Here is a 20,369-nt window from a genome sequence, read left to right on the forward strand (position 1 = left end):
TATACACAAGAATAGGTCTTTTAAAAAACTAACAGAGTTATTCTTTACCTCAAAGACAATGAAAGGTATGGAGCCCTCATAGATATCCCAGAAGGGTGTGCTAGACAGCACCTTGTTTTTCACTGGATACTCAGTAATGTTTTTTAGACCATTTTAAAGTTTTTCACAGTTTTCCTCTACATTACACAGTAATAAAAGAGAATGAACTACTGGTACACAAACAGATGAAGCACACAGATACTATGTTCAGGGTAAAAAAAGGCAGACAAAAAAGAGTATATACTGTATGATACCAGCTTACTCTGGGGGCAGAGGTAGACTCCACAAAGGAAGCTCCACAAGAGAATCTTATGGGGTGCTGGAAATGGTATATAACTTGATTTGGGTGGTGGAGATACATATATATATGGCATATATATATAGTATATGTAAAATCATTGATTTTACTTAAGATTAGTACACAAGACTCTCCCTATCCCACTTGCCCCCAAATCCAACAATTGCCATTTACCTTCAGAGTGAAGTCCAAACTTGAGGTCTATTGTCTGTTTCCTCTCGTGTACCATTTCTATTTCCCCTTTTCCTGACAGTGTCTCAAAAGTACCTTACTTAGTCTTACCAGTTTCATGGCCTTTGCCTTCAAATCATACCTGTTATTTATCTCGCAGGTATCAGGACACCTTCTGAAAGCCTTACCTTACTAAGTCTATCTAGTCTATCTCTACCCCCAGAGTAACCTGGTATCATACAGTATATACTCTTTTTTGTCTGCCTTTCTTTACCCTGAACATAGTAGCTGTGAGCTTCATCTGTTTGTGTACCAGTAGTTCATTCTCTTTTATTACTGTGTAATGTAGAGGAAAACTGTGAAAAACTTTGAAATGGTCTAAAAAACATTACTGAGTGTCCAGTGAAAAACAAGGTGCTGTCTAGCACACCCTTCTGGAATATCTGATTCTTTTGGGCTCCATACCTTTCATTGTGTGTGTGCAAATCTGCCATCCTAGGTGCCTCCATAACATGGGTCAGCATTCTTATAGCTTGTGTACCCTTTGAGTCTAAATGTTAGCGGCTTTATTCTTTTGGTAGATTATTCACACCTGGGCTTTGTCCCTATCCTGCTTCCTATGTGGCCTTTTTTGCTATTAAAAGTCTGCTTAACTTACTCTGCTTTTGCTTTTTCCTACAGAGAGTAATTTAACAGCGATGCGTTTTGTTTGGCTGCACCGTGCGGTTTTGTTTTTGTAACATTTAAAAAAAAGGCAGATATCACACACAAAACAGGGCAGAAGCAGATTTTAAGTTTTTCTTAAAAGAGAAATAAATGAAGGAAGAAAAGAAAGATCTGGCATCACAGGGCCCACAGTCCCTCGTGGGAACAATCAGCTGGAACCTCAGGTACTGCACACGTCCCTAGAGGCATCTGAGTTTGATACCCCTTTCTCCGTCAATGACAATTTCCAGTTGCTCATTTAGAAGAGAATGGGTGGGGCAGAGGCCAGCGTTACCAGGAGGGTGGAGAGGACAGACAGCCAAAGCCTCAGAGACAGACGGTCAGAACCAAAGAGATCGGGGTGTAGAGCCCTGGCCTGGTCTGTGGGAACTAGTAAATCTCAGGCTCGCTTAAACTCCGGGGTTTTCAATCCCGCCACGGTCCGGTTCCAGGTGCGTGCTTTACTTAAGTCTTTACCGACACCACGTAACATACTGAAAACAAAGAAGCCCAGCAGCCCGGGAAGCCCTGGGTTCAACCGTAGTCATCTGACCTTGCATTCCAGGCTCTGATTGGGCTTTGGGAATACGTGCCCTTCCTTCTCAGACCCTTACGGGGACCTCTTCCCAGCAGCCCACGGGGGCGGGGAAAGGTGCCACGGGGTGACGGTATTGGTCGGCTTCTTCAGGACGCAGCCAATCGGAATCTGCCGACTTCCGGCGTGAAGTGAGCTGGCGCGCGGCGTCGGGGCGCGGCTGCGGCGCGGGGAGTTTGGATAGTGGTTCCGCCCGCTTCGAGACTGTGGAAGAGGTGAGTGCTGGCGCACGCTGACTTACGGGCCCGTCCGCCTGTCCCAGCCCCGCTCCTGGCCACGCGGCCCGGGGCCGGAGAGGAAGGCCTCTCCGGTGCCTCCCGTTGCCCACCCCGGTTCGGCTAGGCCCGCTGGGTCCTCTCGTCTGGCGAGCAGCATGGGAGGAGAGCACAGACGCACATAGATCCTCAGAAGGGGAAGCAGAGGCCCGGGGGCGGGGGCGAGCTTTCCCAGGCTGTCCCAGGGCGTCGGTGGCAGAACCGGCCTAGCACCCAGTATGTTCTTGTTCGTGTACTCCAGTGCCTACCAAGGTGCCTGGCACAGAACAGTCACTTCCCAGATTTCTGGCACTACCCCATTTCCCTCCCGAGGGATAACCAATATTCTGTACTTTTTCTATGGCTTTCTACAATCATGAGCCAGGCTGCGTGTATTATTAGTATCTACTGTGTGCCACATGCCCAGCACCCCTTTACCTTACAGTTGTAGCTTCACAATACCGCAGCAAAGGGAAATGGTTAAGGACAGAGACTGTATCAGATTGCCTGAGTTCGGAAGCCGGCTCCTGCACGTACTAGGTATGTGACTATCCAGCTGTTATTTAAAGTGCCTCAGTTTCCTTTTGTCAAATGAGGGAAATGACCTATTCTACCTCCTGGAGTTTTTGTTATTACTGAACGACTTAATATATGCAGTAAGTGCTTCAAAGAGTACTTGACAACATAGTAAGGGTTCTATTATAACCACCCAGAGAACTAGATAAGGTTGTCCTCATTTTATACAAGGAGACTCTGAAGCACAAACAATTGTCTCTGTGATGAAAGGGCATTTGGTGATTAAATGCTAGAAATAGGATTTGAACTGAGAACTGCCTGACTCCAAAACATCTTGCACAACATGGGGATTTCACCCATACCCCTCACCTGCCCTTAGGTTACTTGGCACTTTGGACACCTAGTGGCCTGAGATGGAGCGGATACCTGACAGCTCCTGGTGCCACCAACGTGGGTAAATAGCACTCCTGTGCCCCTGTCAAGATGAAGGGGCAGTAATGAGAGAGACTGGGTGAGAGACCAGAAATTGGAGAAGGTGGGAGATAGAGTATTCTGTGTGAGGAATAGTAAATAGTATTAAATTGAGCCAACATTTAGTTAGCCAGGCTGCTATCAGAAAGTAGCTTATAGTCTAGTAGGAGAAATATGGTGCATGTATCTTTTTGAATTCGTGTTTTCATTTTTTCTGGATATATACCCAGAAGTGCAATTTCTGGATCAAATGGTAGTTCAATTGTCAGTTTTTGAGGAACTTCCATATTGTTTTCCATAGTGGCTGCACCATTCCCATTAATAGTGTACAAGGGTTCCCTTTTCTCCACTTCTCCAACATTTGTTATTTGTTTTTTGGGTTTTTTTTTTTTTTTTTTTTGGTTGCACCCCACGGCTTGTGGGATCTTAGTTCCCCGACCAGGGATCGAACCCGTGCCCCCTGCAATGGAAGCGTGGAGTCCTAACCACTGGACCCCCCCCCCCCCAGGGAATTCCCCAGCATTTGTTATTTGTAGGCTTTTTGATGACAGCCATTCTGACAGATGTGAGGTGATATCTCATTGTTGTTTTGATTTGCATTTCTCTAATAATTAGCAGTGTTAAGCATCTTTTCATGTACCTGTTAGCCATCTGTATGTCTTCTGGGGAAAATGTCTATTTAGATCTTCTGCTCATTTTTTGATTGGGTTTTTTGTTTACCAGCACCACTTGTTGAAGAGACTGTCCTTTCTCCATTATATATTCTTGCCTTCTTTATTGTAGATTAATTGACCATAGTTGTGTGGGTTTTATTTCTGGGCTCTCTATTCTGTTGCATTGATCTATGTGTCTGTTCTTGTGCCAGTACCATGCTGTTTTGATCACTGTAGCTTTGTAGTATAGTCTGACATCTGGGAGGGCAGTACCTCCAGCTTTGTTCTTTTTTCTCAAGATTGCTTTGGCACTTCGGGGTCTTTCATGATTCCATGTGAATTTCAGGATTCTTTGTTTCAATTCTGTGAAAAATGTGGGATTGCATTACATCTGTATATTGCTTTGCATTATATTCTGTATATATTCCTTTTAAGGGAAGGAAGGGTAGAAAAAGAGGTCCAGTGTAATTATAGAATATTTGGGGGAGCTAAATGCCAAAAGCCCCTGTGGGTCTCCATTGCCTGTAGCATGATACATGAGGCCTTTGAGCAGTCTCCTCTAACCACCTGCTAGTCTACCTCAGTCTTTGCATGAATAGTGCGTAGACAACCTTTCACAACCTCCACCCTGTTTGGAAGGTTCCAGTTGTCCTTCAAGATCCAATTCAGTGTTCTTGGAAAACTGCTCTATGATTTTCCTGAGCTTTACCTTCATCTGGGAAGCCATAAGACTTTTAAGAAAAGACTTTATTGTAGGACTTACCCCATTTCATTATAATTTTTTATTGACATGTCTATTTCCTGCTAGTCTAGAAGCTCATTGAAGGAAGTAATTATGTCTTGCTTATCTCTGTCCTCTAGTGCCTCCTACGATCCCTGGCACAGAGTGAAAATACAAGTCAAAATCAACTAATGGAAGTTCTTGGTGTTATGACATATAGACTTTGTTCTCTAGAATGGCAAGGAACTATTGAGTTTACTTTGTCTAAAAAGTCCTATATCTTAATGAACCATATTCTCAATGTCAAGAAAAATATTGCAGTCATAATCCTGTCTTCCAAACACTTCAGCTATTTTTATTTTTTCATGAAATTTAACTTTTAAATTTTCTAAATTTTAACTATACAAATTTCATACTGTAACCCTAATATACTCATAATTTACTGAGTTTTTTTCAGTTTTAAATTATTCCATGCAGCTTCTCAGTCTCCATGGTAGTCATTTATCTTGTAAATTATCACATTATTCCACTCTCCTTCGTGGTTTAATAAGTGTGAAATGTTGCTTCATGCTATTAATTATTAGAAAAATTGAACATTTTTCCATGAGGTTATTTTGTCTGTGTATATTCTGGTGAACTATGTGTTTATACTCCCTGATCATTTGTTCACAGGAACTTTATGTGTTTTTAATATTAATCCTTTATTTGTTATTTGTTACTAATTTTCTTTTTAAAAAAATTTCGTATGTGAAAGTAGATACATTTTTAAAACTATATAGTATGTGTATATATATAAACAATTATAAAGAAAAATTATAAAGTTTAATTTTACATTAAAATTATATAAATGTAAAGAATAATTATAAAATTATAATTACATGTAACTGTCATCCAAATCAAGAAATCTGGGGTACTTAATAGTACCCCAAAAGTATGCTTCCCTCATCATGACCTCCTCCCTACACTAGAGATAACTGTTTTCCTGTTTTTTGTAATAATAATTCTCTTGTCTTCTTAATTTACGCATATATGCAACCTGTAAGTAATGTAGTGCAGTTTTGCTTGGTTTTGAACTCTATAAATGGGATGGTAGTTTGTGTATTCTACTTTGTCTTTCTCATTTAGTTCAACATTATGTTTGTGAGATTCTTCTGTATTGTAGATACAGGTTTTTTAAATTTTTAAATAATTTTATAATTGTTAATAAAAATTTATTTTGTTGCCATAGAATATTCCATTGTATGATTGTGCCACAGTTTATCCATCCTGCTTTTGATGACATTTAGGTTGGTTTCAGATTTGAGCTATTAATGTTGCTGTGAATGTTCTTGTTCATATTCACTGCTGCACATGTTAATAAGTTTGTATATAACTAAGAGTAAAACTGTTGGGTCTAAGGATATGTATAGGTTTTACTTTTGAATCTAATGCCAAATTTTCTTCAAAAGTGGTTGCACTCCTACCAGTGTTTGTTTGTTTATTTATTTTATTTTATTTTTATATTTTGGCTGCGTTGGGTCTTCATTGCTGCATGGGCTTTCTAGTTGCAGTGAGCAAGGGCTCCTCTTCATTGAGGTGCACGGGCTTCTCATTGCGGTGGCTTCTCTTGTTGCGGAGCACGGGCTCTAGGCGCACGGGCTCAGTAGTTGCGGCATGCAGGACCTAGAACATGCAGGCTTCAGTAGTTGCAGCGCGTGGGCTCAGTAGTTGTGGTGCATGCGCTCTAGGGTGCACAGGCTTCAGTAGTTGTGGCACATGGGGTCAGTAATTGTGGCTCGTGGGCTCTAGAGTGCAGGCTCAGTAGTTGTGGCACACGGGCTTAGTTGCTCTGCGACATGTGGGATCTTCCCAGATCAGGGATCGAACCCGTGTCCCCTGCATTGGCAGGTGGATTCTTAACCACTGTGCCACCAGGGAAGTCCCTTACCAGTGTTATTAGATTTTCCATTGCTCCACATCCTTTCTAATATTTGATATTGTGTATTTAATTTTTGCCTATCAGGTAGGTGTATGTATTTTCTTATGGTTTTAATTCCCTGGATTATTAATGAAGTCTAGCACCTTGTATTTATGGACTGTTTCCTCTTTTTAAAAGTGTCTCTTCAAGTTTTCTGTCTTTTCCATGGAGTTGTCTATCGTTTTCTTATTTCGTAGGAGTTATTTTTTCATTCCACATGGTGGTTATTTATTTGTTAGTTATATATATTGCAAATATCTTCTACTCTGTGGCTTTTAAAAGTGGATTTAGTATAATTTTAGTCAACTATTTTTAAACACTTTTATTGTGAAATATTTTTTTAACTTTTTATTTTATATTGGAGTATAGTTGATTAACAATGTTGTGATGGCTTCAGGTGTATACCAAAGTGATTCAGTTATACATATACGTGTATCTGTTCTTTTTCAAATTCTTTTCCCATTTAGGTTGTTACATAATACTGAGCAGAGTTACCTGTGTTATATACTAGGTCCTTGTTGGTTATCCATTTTAAATATAGCAGTGTGTACATGTCAATCCCAAACTCCCTAATTATCCCTTCCCCCCACCCTGTTGTGAAATATTATATATTTCATAGAGAAAAGTGCAGAAAATATCTATATAAGCTGTGCAGGAATGGGTTAACATAGTAGGCCTGGGAACTTGGGTTTTGAAACCTTTCCTAAGGTGATAAGATTCTTTTGCCCACCTGTGGCACTAACAATTGCTTTCATTCTGAGAATCTGAAATTTTGGTGTTAAAGTGTTCCTCTGTGACCAGCCCCAGATAAAAACCCTAGACAATGCATCTCTGGTGGGTTTCCTGGGGCAAAAACATTGCGCACGTGTAGCTGCACTTTTCTTGAGAGAGAATGTGCTCTCTGGGAGGTAGAGAGCATGTAGAAGCCAGCACATGGATTCCTACAGACTGATGTGTCTTTTCCTCTTGTTGCTCTGTTGGTGTGTCCTTACTGTCTGTTGCTGTAATAAAACTTAGCTGTGAGTTAGGACGGTATGCCTGCAGTCGTTCATCACTGAACATGAGGGAGTGGTCTTTGGGGACCCCGGAAACAGCAGTTTAATGACATGTATCAAAGCAAACACCTCTGTACCTATGTCCCAGGTAAGAAACAGAACATTGCTAACACCCTTAGAAGCCTCCTGTCTGTTAACACATATATGTGGAATCTGAAGAAATTGGTATAGACGATCTTATTTACAAAGCAGAAATAGAGACACAGACGTAAACAAACGTATGAATACCAAGGGGAAAGGGGGGGTGGAATGAATTGGGAGATTGGGATTGACATATCAACACTATTGATACTATGTATAAAATAGATAACTAATGAGAACCTACTGTATAGCACAGGGAACTCTACTCAGTGCTCTGTGGTGACCTAAATGGGAAGGAAATCCAAAAAAGAGGGGATAAATGTATATGTATAGCTGATTCACTTTGCTGTATAGTAGAAAGCAATACAACATTGTAAAGCAACTATACTTCAATAAAAATAAAAAAAATTTTTAAAAAAGGAAGCCTCCTGTCTGCCCCTGTCTTATCCTCTACCCCAAAGATAACTATTATCCTGACTTTTGTGCTAATCAGTACATTGCTTTTCTTTATATTCAGGTGTCTCAAGTCTTAGTGCTGTTTTAGCTAGTTGGCACACGATAGATTCTCAATTAAAATGCAATTCAGTTTTTCTAATCTTTTTCTTTTTTGTTAGTGCTGTTTGTATCTTGTTTGAGAAATCTCTTGGAGGTTATAAAATTATTCTTCTGTATTATTTTCCAGAAACTTTATTGTTTTGCCCTTTACATTTAGATTTGCAGTTCACTTGAAAATGATGTGTATGGAGTGAAGTAGGATTTAAATTTCACTTCTTCCCACGTAGATATCCGATGTTCTAGCACGATTTACTGAAAAGACTCCTTCCGTAGTGTTCTGCAATGCTACTTTTGTCATAAATTAAGTGTCTTTATATTGGCTTGCTTGTGGGTTCTTTATTCTCTTCCACTGGTGTTTGCCTATCCTAGCATCAATATTTCACTGTTTTTAAAGTAGTTTTTTAATAAGTCTTTATATGTCTGCCAGAGCAAGTCTTCTCATCCTATAGGTATTCAAGAGTATCTTGGCTAATTTTGGAATTTTGCATCTCCATATAAACTTTACACTCAGCTATTAAGTTCCTCCAGGGGGAAAAAATAGAATTTTTATTAGAATTGCATGAAGTTATAGATCAATTTGGAGAGAATTGGCATCTTGACAGTATTGTTGTCTTCCAGTCATGATTATGGTACAAATATTTGTTTGATTACTCCTTAATTTCTCTTAATAATTATTTATAATTTTCTGAATAGAATCATAGACATAGTTTGGTAGATTTATTTTTTTGATATTTAAATTTTTATGCCATTGTGAATGGTAAGTTTTCTGAAATTTCATTGTCTAACGGTTTATTGGTGGTACATAAAAATAGAATTAATTTTTGTATATTGACCTCATATCCGGCAGTCTACCTAAACTCACTGCATTAGTTTTCTGCTGTAACAGATTACTACAGATTCAGTGGCTTAAATCAACACAGATTTATTATCTTACCGTTCTGTAGTTCCAAAGTTGAATGAGTCTCATTGGGCTAAAAATCAAGGTGCTGGCAATGGCATTCTTCACAGAATTAGAACAAAAAATTTTGCAATTTGTGTGGAAACACAAAAGACCCCAAATAGCCAAAGCAATCTTGAGAAAGAAAAACGGAGCTGGAGGAATCAGGCTCCCTGACTTCAAACTATACTACAAAGCTACAGTAATCAAGACAGTATGGTACGGGCACAAAAACAGAAATATAGATCAATGGTACAGGATAGAAAGCCCAGAGATAAATGCATGCACATATGGCCACCTAATTTATGACAAAGGAGGCAAGAACATACGATGGAGAAAAGACAGCCTCTTCAGTAAGTGGTGCTGGGAAAACTGGACAGCTACACGTAAAAGAATGAAATTAGAACACTACCTAACACCATACACAAAAATAAACTCAAATTGGATTAAAGACCTAAATGTAGGACCGGACACTGTAAAACTCTTAGAGGAAAACATAGGAAAAACACTCTTTGACATAAACCACAGCAAGATGTTTTTTGACCCACCTCCTAGAGTAATGAAAATAAAAACAAAAATAAACAAATGGGACCTAATGAAACTTCAAACCTTTTGCACAGCAAAGGAAACCATAAACAAGACAAAAAGACAGCCCTCAGAGTGGGGGAAAATATTTACAAACAAAGCAATGGACAAAGGTTTAATCTCCAAAATATACAAACAGCTCAATATAAAAAAAAAACCCAATTAAAAGATGGGCAGAAGACCTAAATAGACATTTCACCAAAGAAGACATACAGATGGCCAAGAGGCACATGAAAAGATGCTCAACATCACTAATTATTAGAGAAATGAAAATCAAAACTACAATGAGGTATCACCTCACACCAGTCAGGATGACCATCATCAAAAAATCTACAAACAATAAATGCTGGAGCGAGTGTGGAGAAAAGGGAACCCTTTTGCACTGTTGGTGGGAATGTAAACTGATACAGCCACTATGGAGAACAGTTTGGAGGTTCCTTAAAAAATTAAAAATAGAACTGCCATATGACCCAGCAATCCCATTAGTGGGCATATATCTGGAGGAAAACATAATTCAAAAGAACACAAGTACCCCAATGTTCATTGCAGCACTGTTTACAATAGCCAGGACATGGAAACAACCTAAATGTCCAGTGGCATGAATGAATAAAGAATACGTGGTACATATATACAATGGAATATTACTCAGCCATAAAAAGGAATGAAATTGTAGAGATGTGCATGGACCTAGAGTCTGTCTTACAGAGTGAAGTAAGCCAGAAAGAGAAAAACAAATATCGTATATTAATACATATGTGTGGAATCTAGAAAAATGGTACAGATGAATGTATTTACAAGACAGTAATAGAGACAGATGTAGAGAACAGACATGTGGACACAGTGGGGGAAGGGGAGGGTGGGATGAATTGGGAGATTAGATTTGACATAAATACACTACCATGTGTAAAATAGGTAGCTAGTGGGAACCTACTGTATAGCACAGGGAGCTCAGCTCGGTGCTCTGTGACCACCTAGATGGGTGGGATGGTGGGGGTTGTTGGGAGGGAGGTCCAAGAGGGAGGGGATATAGGTATATATATAGCTGATTCACTTCATTGTACAGCAGAAACTAACACAACATTGTAAAGCAATTATACTCCAATTAAAAAAAATTTTTTTAAATAAGTAAATCACCGCAAATTCAGTGGTTTAAAACAACACAGATTTATTATCTTATGGTTCTGTAGTTCTGAAGTTGAATGAGTCTCATTGGGCTAAAAATCAAGGTGTTAGCAAGGCTGTGTTCCTTTCTGGAAGCTCTAGGGAAGAATCTGCTTCCTTGCCCTTTACAGCTTCTTGAGGCTTTCCCCCTCCATTAATCTGAAGATTCTTTTAGTTGTTCTATATACACAGTTGTATCATTTGTGAACGTTAATGTTCTTGCTTCTTTCCAGCTTATTTACTGTTCTTACTTTATCGCTCTGGCTTAAATTTCCAGTGCACATCATATGGAAGTGGTGAGAGTGGGCATCCTTGTACTGTTCCTGATCTAAAAGGAAAAGCTTTCTAAATATCACCTTATTGGAGGTTTGTTTATTTTTTAATTCTATATCCCCTCTGTAGGGTTAAGGAAGTTCCCTTTTATTCCTTGTTTGATAAGAGTTTTCATAATGAATGGATTTCATTGTGAATGGATATTTGATTTTATCGTATGCATATTCTGGAGCTCTTGAGAAAAGTCATATGATTTTTCTTCTTTAATAATTTGGTAAACTATATTAATTGATTTTTTTAATGTTGCCAATCATACATTCCTGAGACAGTACAACTTGGTCATAGTATATTTTATACATGACTGGATTTGGTTTGCTAACATATTGTTTGGGATTTTTTGCAGCTACATTTATGCATAAGAATTAGCCTGTAATTTTTCACGTTGAACTGCCCTTGCAGAATTCTGTACCAAAATTATGCTAGCCTCATAGAGTGAGTTGCGAGGTTCAGTCTTTCTGTACTTTGGAATCGTTCATAAAACTGGAATTTTAAATAAATTTTTCATTTAAAAATTGGAATATTGTCATAAATGCTCAGAAGAATTCACCAGCTCTCAGGTGTTGATGCTGTCTTTATGGGTAGATTTTTAGCCACAGATATTTCTTTAAAATGGCTATAGGCTATTAGGCTTTCTATTTCTTTTTGAGTGAGTTTTGATAAGTAAGTTTGTGAAGAAATTTGTCCCTTTCATCTAAATTTTAGATTTTATTGGCCCAAAGTTGTTCATAACAACCTATTACTATATTTTAATATCTATATTATACGTGGTTGAGTTTCTTCTTTTAGTCCCAATATTGGTTTATTTAGGCCTTTTCTCTTCTTTTTGATGTCTTTTAAATTAATTAATTAATTAATTTTTGGCTGCGTTGGGTCTTCATTGCTGCATGTGGGCTTTCTCTAGTTGCAGTGAGCGGGGGCTACTCTTCTTTGTGGTGTGCGGGCTTCTCATTGGGGTGGCTTTTCTTGTTGCGGAGCACAGGCTCTAAGTGTGCGGGCTTTAGTAGTTGTGGCGCGTGGGCTTCAGTAGTTATGGCTCGTGGGCTCTAGAGCACAGGTTCAGTAGTTGTGGCACACGAGCTTAGTTGCTTCGCGGCATGTGGGATCTACCAGGACCAGGGGTTGAACCCATGTCCCGTGCATTGGCAGGCAGATTCTTAACCACTGTGCCACCAGGGAAGCCCCTTTGATAAGTCTTTTCACAGAACCAACTTGGTTTATTGATTCTCTCTATTTTATATTTATTATTTTAGCTCTCATCTTTATAATTTTCTTCTTTGTATTCTCATTGGGCTTATTTTGTTTTTTCATTTTCACAAATGAAATAGATACGAGATAGATGCCTTCTGCTCATTAATTTTCATTTGTCCTTTCTAACAGTTAAGGCTGTACGTTTCCCTGTAATTACTTCTTTAGTTGCGTATCACAAGTTTTTTTATATGTAGACTTTCATTATTGTCCAGTTCAAAAATATATTCTAATGCCCACTCTGTTATCTTATTTGATCCATGTTTTTTTTTAGTAAGTATATTTCTTTATTTCCAAACATGAGGATTTTCTGGATCCATCTCTCTCCTTCTTTCTCTCTCTTTTTTTTTTTTTCTTTGAAAAATTAAAAACCTGTGGAAAAGTTGCAGGGTTAGTCCAGTAATAATATGTCTTCTCAAGTGTGCATTTTGCATTCTAAAAATAGTTCATATTATCGACCTTAAAAATAAAATAGCCAGTTATTTTACTAGCAAAATGAGCTTATTCAGGAATGGCAGAGGAATTGCCATTTAGGACATGAAAACTATAGCAAACCACGGGTAGGTCTGGAGAACAAAGGAGAGCAACCTTACTTTATATAGAAAAAGGAGAAGTTGTGAAGGGCTGCTCCAAACCACAGTCCATTGGAGGAATGTGAGCGTTCAGGGTGGCTGAGTTGTTGGAGTTCTCATTGACTGGGCTGTTGCTCAACAAGGAGAGAATCGGGTAATAAAGTAAGCTTCCCGCCCAGGAACGTGAAGTAAGCTGTGAAGGAAGGTACATGTGTGGAGAGCTCCCCCTTCAAGACTTCACAACTCCATTTTAAATGAAGTTTCCCTTTATTAATTTTTACAGTATGTTAGGTCAGAAAGAAAACATTAGTATTAGTATTATATTTTACAGTATGTTAGGTCAGAAAGAAAACATTAGTATTTTCCAAAAGTAGAAAGATTATGAACAGTCCTTATCATTGTACAACAAAACTAGAAATTTAAAATGAAATTTAAAAAAAAAGGAAAAGGCCCTGAAAGATGAAAAATCTTCTATTAAAGAACTATTGGATACAAGGGAAATACAAACTGAAATAAAGGATTCCTGAAAATTAATGAAATGAAAACACAACAAATCAGATTTTATAAGACACATATAAAGCAGTGGTGAAGGGGGGAAATTTATAGCTTTAAAGGCATTATAAATGAAGGATGGAAAATAAATGAACTAAATTCCAAACTTGGAAAGTTAGAAAAAGAACAAAAAGTAAGCCAAACGAAAGCACAAGAGGCTAAAAAATAATAAAGATAGAAGCAGAAATTAATGATAGAGAACAGAAGAACATGTGATTAATCAAAATCTTGTATCTTGAAAAATTTAACAAGCCAGCAAACTAATAGCTAACTTAAGAAAATAGGAGGAAATCGCAAATGCAAAATGACAAGTGGGGGGAAAACCCACTAATATAGAAGAAATTTTTTAAAATACGAGATTAATTTGCATACCTCTAAACATATTTGAATATTTATATGAAATGGATAATTATTTAGGGAAATACAATTTAACAAAATGGATCCCCGTAAAGATTACAAGTTAAATACCTCAATTTCCATAGAATAAACAAAGTTTTGAAAGAACTATCCCAATGAAAACAAAAAAACACTAGGTCCAAATGGTTTCATAGGGAAATTCTACCAAACTTCAAGAGTCTAGATAATCACAGTGCTAATAAATTGTTTCAGATGAAGGAAGGAAAACTTAGAAATTCTTTTTTTTGAATTAGATACTTCATATTATAGTCACTGATTTAGTCATCTATATCTAGTTGTTGTCAAGGGGCTGAAGGGAAGTAAAATTTCCAAAACACTTTTCAGTCTTCTAGATGCTCTTTGAGTTTGCTTTTTCTGAAGCAGCTTTATTGACCTACAATAAACTGCACATATTTAAGTTATGATTTGATCAGTTTTGATATATAGGAGATACCATCACCACAGTCGGATCAATGAACATATCCATCTCTCCCAAAAGTTTCTTCATGCCCCTGTGTAATGCCTCACTCTTGCTCCCTTTCCCCCAGTCCAGAATCTGTAAAGAACCCCTACAGTTCTTTAAAACGAACAAATAACAAATAACCCAATGAAAAAGTAGGCAAAGGATTTGAATAGACGTTTCTCCAAAGAAGATACACAAATGACCAACAAACACTTGAAAAGATGCTTAGCATCACTAATCATCAGAGAAATGCAAATCAAAAACACAATGAGATATCGCCTCACACTCAGGATGGCTACTATCAAAAAACCCCAGAAACGACTTCTGTGGTGGTGCAGTGGTTAAGAATCCACCTGGCAGTGAAGGGGACTCGGGTTCGAGCCCTGGTCTGGGAAGATCCCACATGCTGTGGAGCAGCTAAGCCCGTGCGCCACAACTACTGAGCCTGCGCTCTAGAGCCCGCAGACCACAACTACTGAAGCCTGCGAGCCTAGAGTCCTTGCTCTGCAACAAGAGAAGCCACTGCAATGAGAAGCCCGCGCACCACAGCAAAGAGCAGCCCCCGCTCACCGCAACTAGAGAAAGCCCGCGTGCAACAACGAAGACCCAAAGCAGCCATAAATAAATATATAAATATGAATTTAAAATCAAACTAGAAAATAACAACTGTTGGTAAGGATGTAGAGAAATGAGGATTATGGAGAAATTGGAACTCGTGCACACTGTTGCTGGGAATGTAAAATGGTGCAGCTACTGTGGAAAATAGTATGGCAGTTCCTCAAAAAATTAAAAATAGAATTACTGTATGATCCAGGAATTCCACTTCTGGGTGCATACCCAAAAGAATTGAAATCAGGGTTTCAAAGAGATATTTGTACACCTGTGTTTATTTCAGCATTATTCACAATAGCCGAAGAGTGGGAGTAACTCAAATGCCCATCGACAGATGAATGGATAAACAAAATGTGGTATGTACGTACAACCGAATATTATTCAGCCTTTAAGGAAGGAAATTCTGACACATGCTGCAACATGAATAAACCTTGAGGACATTATGCTAAGTGAAATAAGCCAGTCACAAAGAAAACAAATACTGTATGATTCTACTCAAGTAGTCAGATTCACAGAAACAGAAAGTAGAATGGTGATTATCAGAGGCTGGGGGGAAGGGGAAATGGGAAGTTGTTGTTTAATGGGCACACAGTTTCAGTTGTGCAAGGCAGAAAAGTTCTGGAGATTGGTTGCACAGCAATGTGGATATACTTTACATCACTGAACTGTACACTTAAAAACGATTAAGATGGTAAATTTTTAATGTTAGGTGTGTTTTAGCACAATTAAAAATAAAAAAGGACAAAGGAGCCGGCTTGAAGGAATTCTATTCCCACTGCCCATATATGAAACAATTTGAGCATCAGCATAAATAATGACAGTATGGATTACAACCCACTGAATAAATTAAGAATCTTTACTGATAGAAAACAAATAGGGAAGAAGGGAAAGTTCTTTATAGTGGAATGCCAATTACTAAATGATGATGCCAGCTACTAAAGAATGACTGGGGTTAAAAAGACCATCATTGTATAATCATATTATTTCTTCAGGTATGAATCTCCAGTGGATATGAAAACGGTTTTTTTCTAGTTATCTTTTTTATTATTGATTTCTAGCTAATTTACGTTTGGTTGGAAACATGCCATTATGATGTCAGTCCTTTGAAGTTTGTTGAGACACGCCTTGTGACCCAGGACATGGTCAGCTTTTGTAAATGTCTGTTCTTGAAAAGAATGTGTACATTTTGTTGTTGTCAAATTTGTGTTATTCAGATCTCTGGGTTGTTACTGATTGTTTAGTTACTTGTTCTATCGATTACTGAGAGAGCTAATTTTATACTAGAATTACAATCTTTTTTCTGTTTCTTCTTGTCATTCTATCAGTTTTACTTCATGTATATTTTTTCCATCTTCTTACTTTTAACCTTGCTATACACCTAGTGTTTTAGATGTGTCTCTAATAAACAGCAAGTACAATAGTTAGATATCATTTTAAAAATTCAGATTGTAATCTTTTAATCAAGGCAGTTGATTTTAATCAAGGCATGTAAATGTTTACATTTATTATAATTCATAAATTTTTGGATTAAAATCTACTACCTTATTTTTTTCTTTATATTATATTTTTCCTTTTTTCCCCTTTTATGTAGCTTCTTACAGGTGAAGGTTTTTTTTTAAATCATTTCACCTTCTAGATTTTAAGTTACATGCTCTGTTTTTGTTCTTTAGTAGTTACTCTAGAAAGTACAACATGCATATTTATCCTCTCCAGGTCTAAAGCTTATCAACACCTTACACTCCTCCCAGGCAATACAAAGGCCTCGGAACACATTCACTCTCTTTACCTCCCTCCTCACTTATGAGTCATTATTGTTGGGGTTTTTTTTTTTTTTTTTTTAAAGAGGAAACCAACAAATGGTTTTTTTTTTTTTAATAGTAATCTTTTATTTATTTATTTATTTTTATATTTATTTTTGGCTGTGTTGGGTCTTCGTTTCTGTGCGAGGGCTTTCTCTAGTTGCGGCAAGCAGGGGCCACTCTTCATCGCGGTGCGCGGGCCTCTTCACTATCACGGCCTCTCTTGTTGCGGAGCACAGGCTCCAGACGCGCAGGCTCAGTAGTTGTGGCTCACAGGCTTAGTTGCTCCATGGCATGTGGGATCTTCCCAGACCAGGGCTCGAACCCGTGTCCCCTGCATTAGCAGGCAGATTCTCAACCACTGCACCACCAGGGAAGCCCTATTGTTGGGTATTTTAACTATTTTTTTTAACCCCAGAGAACATTATTATTGTTGTTTTGTACAGGCACGGTTTGCATAAATTTAACCTAATATTTACCACTTCCTTTGTCCTTCAGTCCAGCTATCATCTGAGAACTTCCCCCCAGGCTCACTTTTCTACTACCTCAGAGTACATCCTTTAGAATTTCATCTAATGAGAGTCTGCTGGTGGCAAACTATTGGTTTTTGATGATCTGAAAATATCTTTATTTTGCCTTGATTTTTTTTAATAACAACTCTTTTGAGATATAACTCACATACCATAAAATTCACCCAGTTTAGGTATATAATTCAGAGGCTTTTAGTATATTCATAAGCTTGTGCAGCAGTTGTCACACTCAATTTTAGAACAGCTTTGTCAGCCTGAAGAGAAACCCCACACCCCTAGCCATTAACCCCCAATCTAACCAGCAACCGCCCCTCCCCGGCCGGCAGTCACTAATTACTCTCTATAGGTTTGCTCATTCTGGACATGTCATATAAATGGGATCATACTATATGTGGTTCCTTGTGACTGGCTTTTTTCTCTTAGCATATTTCAAGGTTCATCATTATTGTAGCATTTATCAGTATGCTTTGGTCATTCCTTTGTATGATCAAATAATATTCCATATGGATATACACATTCCATATGGATATACACATTTCCTTTCATTCATTTCATTTCATTCATCAGTTGATGGACTTTGGGTTGTTTCTAGTTTTTGGCTATTATGAATAATGCCCCTGTGAACATTCAGATACAAGTATTTGTTGGAATACCTGTTTTCAGTTTTTTTGAGTATATATCTAGGAGTAGAATTGCTGGATCATATGGTAACTCTGTGTTTAACTTTTTGAGGAACTGCCAGACTGTTTTCCAAAGCAGCTGCACCATTTTACATTCCCAGCAGCAATGGATAAGGGTTCCAATTTCTCCACATCCTCACCAACACTTTATCTGTTGCTTTTATTATAGCCAGTTTTAAAAATAAAAGCTTTATTGGGATATAATTTATATACCATTAAAATTCACCCTTATGCAATTCAGTCTCAATTGTTGAAGGATATTTTTGCTGGGGGAAAAGTTCTAGGTTACTCTCAGCAGACTGAAGATATTCCACTGTCGTCATTGTCTTTTTTTTTTTTTTTAATTGAAGTATAGTTCATTTACAATGTTGTGTTATATTCCACTGTCTTATGATTTACAATTTTGCTGAAGAGAAATCAATTATCTGTCCAAATATTGCACAATGAGGGGAATTCCCTGGCAGTCCAGTGGTTAGGACTTGATGCTTACTTTCTTTTATTTATTTATTTTTTTGCCTGTGCCGCATGGCATGTGGAGTCTTAGTTCTTCAACCAGGGATCGAACCCGCACCCCCCTGCATTGGAAGCACGGAGTCTTAACCACTGGACCACCAGGGACATCCCAGGACTTGGTGCTTTCAGTGCCAGGGCCCATGTTCAATCCCTGGTTGGGGAACTAAGATCCAACAAGCTGCTTGTTACAACCAAAAAAACCCCCAAATTTTGCACAATGATGTATTTTGGTGTGGATTTATTTTTATCTTTCCTGTTCAGAATTTGTTTGCTTTCTTTCTTTTTTTAAAAAAATTAATTAATTTATTTATTTTTGGCTGTGTTGGGTCTTCGTTGCTGCGTGCGGGCTTTCTCTAGTTGGCAGTGAGTGAAGTTGTGGCACACGGGCTTAGTTGCTCCGCGGCATGTGGGATCTTCCTGGACCAGGGCTCAAACCCATGTCCCTTGCATTGGCAGGTGGATTCTTAACCACTGCACCACCAGGGAAATCCCTGTTTGCTTTCTTGAATCTGAGGATTTGTGTCCTTCATTCTGGAAATATCCCAGCTATTATCTTTTAAAATATTCTGCCCCAGTTTCTCCTCTTTTTCTGGAACTAGATTTCTAGCTAGATTTATGTTAGACTTTCTTACTCTATCTCCCGTGTCTTTTAACTTCTCATATTTTCAATCTCTTTCTTTAGTTTTCCGTGTATGCATCTATTAAGTCAGAAACTATGTGGGAATCTTAAAATTTACCCTACTTTTAAGCTAACAAGTCAGCCTCTAACAGTTATTTATATGCGCGCGCGCGCACACACACACACACACACACACACACACACACACATAAATGTTTACACATGTACTGACAAGACATAAAGACCCCTGGGTCAGAGATACAGATGGTTTATTGCAGCAATACCTTGCATCCATTCCCTACACCCTAATTCCCACAAGGTGATGTGATAAGGGCTAGATGATACCTGTGTATACAGTTGAGTGCATCACAGGAAAGGAACCCCAAAATTCAGAGACTCTGAGCACTCGAGGATTTCTGGCACATCTGCACATCCTCCCTTCCAGAGAGATCACTTTTTACCTTAGAATGTAGGCAAATCTCCCCTGGGTGAGAGGGGAAGGGGCCTTGGGATTATTATCCTGAATGTAGGGAAATGTCTCCAGGGAGAGAAAAGAAAGGGCTTTATCTTTACTACTGTGAGATGTCTCTGGGGGAAGTGTGACTCCAAATCTCACCAGAGGAATACAGCAGCCAAGACCATCTGCTACTTCACATGTCCTTTGCTCGGAAGGCTTGGACCGTGTAAGAATGTGAGAAATCCATGGAGCCAGATCCTGGATACTTTCTTCTGGTTTTCCCCCCACTTTACTAATTATCTCTTTAGCTGTGTGTAGTCTGCTGGTAAATCTATCTGTTGAATTCTGAATCTTGGTTATTGTATCTTTCATTCCTAAAAGTTTTGTTGGCAAGGTCAACTTTATAGTTTTCTGTTTACTGTAGATATTTTCAAGCTTGTCTTTTATTTTTGTAAACATAAGTTTAATTGCTTTATACTGGTATGTCTGATACTGTTTGACTATTTCTGTTACAACTAGTTCTCATTCCTGGTGCCTTGTTTACTTGTGTGGTTGACTATTTTTGTCTGTATTTGCTATATATTGTCTTGTTGTGGGAACTATTTAAGGCCTAAGATAAAGGCGTAGTCCTCCAGAGACATTTTTGCATTTGCATTTGGAAGATGCCTTGGAGTTAGGATCACTTTAATCTAAATTCATGACTTGGATGTTTTTTAAAATATGTGGGTGATAAAAATTGGGTTCAGAAGATTCTCAGGTTTGTGGTTTCGGAGTCTCTCCCACTCAGTCCCTCAGCAATTGGTAACTTTACTTATAGATACCTGGGGATAGAAGTGAGGTTTAA

At 38.2% G+C, this 20,369-nt stretch overlaps 1 protein-coding gene across 1 annotated transcript in view; it reads left to right on the forward strand.

The window, feature by feature from the left end:
- The first annotated feature begins 2,006 nt into the window (after window positions 1-2,006).
- Window positions 2,007-20,369, forward strand: part of BLM (BLM RecQ like helicase) — an 88,998-nt gene continuing 70,635 nt past the window's right edge. Inside the window, exon 1 of the mRNA XM_061181761.1 lies at window positions 2,007-2,023. The gene's annotated coding sequence lies outside the window, so the exon portion shown is untranslated. The remainder of the gene's footprint in view (window positions 2,024-20,369) is intronic.

This window comes from Eubalaena glacialis, chromosome 2, assembly GCF_028564815.1.
Source record: "Eubalaena glacialis isolate mEubGla1 chromosome 2, mEubGla1.1.hap2.+ XY, whole genome shotgun sequence".
NCBI lineage: Eukaryota > Metazoa > Chordata > Mammalia > Artiodactyla > Balaenidae > Eubalaena > Eubalaena glacialis.